Genomic DNA, 5,026 nt, shown 5'->3' on the forward strand with positions numbered 1-5,026 from the left:
GGTTAGAACCCATCACTGAAGATTTAAATAAATAAGGGTTATTAATTACCTGTAACAATCCATGCAACACTCATTTTTGTGTATAAGAAAGTTAAATGATAAATTGAGCCTAGTTCAGGCTTTACAAACTATAAATGAGATTAGTTCCTATATATCCCATGGTGCCAAATCCTTAACCTTTATCATTTTAAAATTCTGAATGAGTCAGATATGTTCAGGCATTGATTTTAAGTTGCTTTCTAGACTTAAACCTGTATTAAATCATCCCCTGCCTATGACTTTAGGGCAATAGAGAGGATTCTTACTCATTATAAGATTGCAGGTTATGAGGAAATTGCAGGGCCTTTATAAACTTATAAGTAAGGCTCAGTAGGCTTAAATCAACAAGACAGTTTGGTCTCCAGAGACTCAAAAAGTTTTTCAGTTCAGTTCAGTTCAGCCACTCAGTTATGTCTGACTCCTTGCGACTCCATGAATCGCAGCATGGCAGGCCTCCCTGTCCACTGCCAACTCCCAGACTTTACCCAAACTCATGTCCATAGAGTTGGTGATGCCATTCAGCCATCTCATCTTCTGTCGTCCCCTTCTCCTCCTTAGGGCTCTGAAAACTTCTCTCCTGCTGGTTCCTGCTTTAAGGCTGCCAATAGGATCAAGAACGAGGTCAGGAGCGGCAGCAGAGAAGAGCAATCCCACGTCCAAGTGGCGGCAGCTGCACGGGCTCAGGAGGGCTGAGAGGAGCAACTCCACATTCAAGGTCAGGAGGGGCAGCCGTGAGGAGATACCCCTGTTCCTAGGTAAGGTGCAGTGGCTGCACTATGCTGGAGTTGCCGTGAAGAGATACCCCACGACTAAGGTAACAGAAACCCAAATAAGACAGTAGGTATTGCGAGAGGGCATCGGAGGGCAGATATACTGAAATCATAATCAGAGAAAACTAGTTGATCTGATCACACGGACCACAGCCTTGTCTAACTCAATGAAACTAAACCATACCATGTGGGGCCACCCAAGATGGGCGGGTCATGGTTGAGAGATCTGACAGAATGTGTTCCACTGGAGAAACGAATGCCAAACCACTTTAGTATACTTGCCTTGAGGACCCCATGAACAGTATGAAAAGGCAAAATGATAGCATACTGAATGAGGAATTCCCCAGGTCTGTAGGTGCCCAGTATGCTGATGGAGATCAATGGAGATATAACTCCAGAAAGAATGAATGGATGGAGCCAAAGCAAAAACAATACCCACCTGTACATGTGACTGGTGATAGAAGCAAGGTCCGATGCTATAAAGGGCAGTATTGCATAGTAACCTGAAATGTTAGGTCCATGAATCAAGGCAAATTGGAAGTGGTCAAACAGGAGATGGCAAGAGTGAACGTAGATATTCTAGGAATCAGTGAACTCAAATGGACTGGAATGGGTGAATTTAACTCAAATGACCATTACATCTACACTGTGGGCAGGAATCCTTTAGAAAAAATGGAGTAGCCATCATGGTCAACAAAAGAGTCCAAAATGCAGTGCTTGGATGAAACCTCAAAAATGACAGAATGATCTCTGTTCGTTATCAAGCTTACCATTCAATATTGCAGTATTCCAAGCCTTTGCCCCAACCAGTAACGCTGAAGAAGCTGAAGTTGAACGGTTCTATGAAGACTTGCAAGACCTTTTAGAACTAACACCCAAGAGAGATGTCCTTTTCATTATAGGGGATGGGAATGCAAAATTAGGAAATCAAGAAACACCTGGAGTAAAAGGCAAATTTCGTCTTGGGACACGGAATGAAGCAGGGCAAAGGCTAAGAGAGTTTTGTAAAAGGAATGCACCGGTCACAGCAAACACCCTCTTTCAACAACACAAGAGAACCTACACATGGATATCACCAGATGGTCAACACCGAAATCAGATTGATTATATTCTTTGCAGTCAAAGATGGAGAAGTTCTATAAAGTTAGCAAAAACAAGACCAGAGAAGACTGTGGCTCAGATCATAAACTCCTTATTGACAAACTCAGACTTAAATTGAAGAAAGTAGGGAAAACCACTAGACCATTCAGATATGACCTCAATCAAATCCCTTATGATTATTCAGGGGAGAAGAACTATATATAAGGGGATGTATTTGATAGATAGAGCGCCTGATGAACTATGGACGGAGGTTCGTGACATTGTACAGGTGACAGGGACCAAGATCATTCCCATGGAAAAGAAAGGCAAAAAACCAAAATGATTGTTTCAGGAGGCTTTACAAATAGCTGTGATATGAAGAGAAGTGAATAACAAAGGAGAAAAGGAAAGATGTAAGCATCTGAATGCAGAGTTCCAAAGAATAGCAAGGAGAGATAAGAAAGCCTTCCTCTGCATTCAGTGCAAAGTTATAGAGGAAAACAATAGAATACGAATGACAAGAGATCTCTTCAAGAAAATTGGAGATACCAAGGGAACATTTCATGCAAAGATGGACTCTATAAAGGACAGAAATGGTGCGGACCTAACAGAAGCCAAAGATATAATGAAGAGGTGGCAAGAATACACAGAAGAACTGTACAAAAATGATCTTCATGACCAAGATAATCACGAAGGTGTGATCACTCACCTTGAGTCAGACATCTTGGAATGTGAAGTCAAATGAGCCTTAGAAAGCATCACTTCGATTAAAGCTAGTGGAGGTGATGGAATTCCAGTTGAGCTATTTCAAATCCTGAAAGAAGATGTTGTGAAAGTTCTGCACTCAATATGCCAGCATATTAGAAAACTCAGCAGGGGCCACAGGACTGGCAAAGGTCTTTCTTCATTCCAATCCAAAAGAAAGGCACTAGCAAAGAATGCTCCAACTACAGCAAAATTGCACTCATCTCACACGCTAATAAAGTCATGCTCAAATTTCTCCAAGCCAGGCCTCAGCAATACATGAACAGTGAAATTACAGACGTTCAAGTTGGTTTTTGAAATGGCAGAGAAACCAGAGATCTAATTTCCAACATCCGCTGGATCATGGAGAAAGCAAGAGAGTTACAGGAAAACATCTATTTCTGCTTCATTGACTATGCCAAAGTCTTTGACTTTGGGGATCATGGTAAACTGTGGAAAATTCTGAAAGTGATGGGAATGCCAGACCACCTGACCTGCCTCTTGAGAAACCTGTATGCAGGTCAGGAAGAAACAGTTAGAACTGGACATGGAACAATGGACTGGTTCCAAATAGGAAAAGGAGTACGTCAAAGTTGTATATTGTCACCCTGCTTTTTTAATTTACATACAGAGTACATCATGAGGAACGCTTGGCTGGAAAAAGGACAAGCTGGAATCAAGATTGCCGGAAGAAATATCAATAACCTCAGATATACAGGTGACACCACCCTTCTGGCAGAATGTGAAGAGGAACTAAAAAAGCCTCTTGATGGACGTGAAAGAGGAGAGTGAAAAAGTTGGCTTAAAGCTCAACATTCAGAAAGCTAAGATCATGGCATCTGGTCCCATCACTTAAGGGGAAATAGATGGAGAAACAGTGGAAACAGCATCAGACTTCATTTTGTGGGGCTCCAAAATCACTGCGGATGCTGACTGCATCCATGAAAATAAAAGAAACTTACTCCTTGGAAGGAAAGTTATGACCAACCTAGAACACATTAAAAAGCAGAGACGTTACTTCACCAAACAGGGTCTGTCTAGTCAAGGCTATGGTTTGACCAATGGTCATGTATGGATGTGGGAGTTGGACTGTGAAGAAAGCTGATCACCGAAGAATTGATGCTTTTGAACTGTGGTGTTGGAAAAGACTCGTGAGAGTCCCTTGGACTGCAAGGAGATCCAATCCATCCATTCTAAAGGAGAACAGTCTTGGATATTCACTTGAAGGACTGATGCTAAAACTGAAGTTCTAATACTTTGACCATCTCATGCGACGAGTTGACTCATGGAAAAGACTCTGATGCTGGAAGAGGTTAAGGGCAGGAGAAGAAGGAGCCGACAGAGAATGTGATAGCTGGAGGGCGTCACGCACTAGATGGTCATGGGTTTGAGTGAATTCTGGGTGTTGGTGATGGACACGGAGGCCTGGCGTGCTGTTATTCATGGGGTCGCAAAAAGTCGGACACAACCGAGCGACTGAATTGAACTGAACTGAACTGAACTGAACAGATAGGATCAGCGTTTAATCTGTTTTTTACTGAAAGGGCCTCACCCACAATCTGTAGCTTCTATTGCTAAGTGTATTAATGTGTGAAAGCTGACTGTACTGACTTATCCTGATATTAGTGGAATGTTAAACTATGAAGTTCGGAGCAACAGTGACTCAACCTGTAAAGTGGCTGTGACTCAAGGGGTGTCAAACACTCTAGGAACAGATTACCATTGATGCTGTTTCTGCACATTCTAATCTTCAGGAAAAGCTGAAGAAGATAATGACATGATCAAGGGGCATCCCATCACCGACTCGATGGACATGAGTTTGAGTGAACTCCGGGAGTTGGTGATGGACAGGGAAGCCTGGCGTGCTGTGATTCATAGGATCACAAAGAGTTGGACACGACTGAGTGACTGAACTGAACCAAACTGATTTAAGATATCTCAGGAAACACAGAACATTTGCTTAATATTTTACCCATAGTTTTAATAAGGGTTCAAAACCACCCTAAGAAGAATGGACTGTCCCTTTGGCAGACCATATTTATGTACAGATATTGTCATAGATCCTGAAGCCTTAGAATTCACTGGCTACATGACTTTTTGAGGTTAAAATCTCCGGGAGGTGATTCCCGGCCCAGTCTCTGAGTCAAACAAGCTGTTGTTTGACCCAGAAACCAAGGTTCTAATCAAAAGATTGGGATTTGTGGAGGGTCATTCCCTTGAGCCAATTTGGGAAGGCCCTTATCAGGTTATACTTTCCTCTCCCATAGGTCTGAAGGTGCCAGGAAATGATGCATGGGTGCACCACACTCGAGTTAAAAAGTGGCACCTTAACTGAAAATAAGCAATGTCATTTTATGTCTTTTTCCTCTATGTTTTCACCTTTTATTTTTCAG

This window comes from Moschus berezovskii, chromosome Y (genome assembly GCF_049115385.1).
Source record: "Moschus berezovskii isolate FMDL1 chromosome Y, NW_MosBer_1.0, whole genome shotgun sequence".
Classification (NCBI taxonomy): Eukaryota; Metazoa; Chordata; class Mammalia; order Artiodactyla; family Moschidae; genus Moschus; species Moschus berezovskii.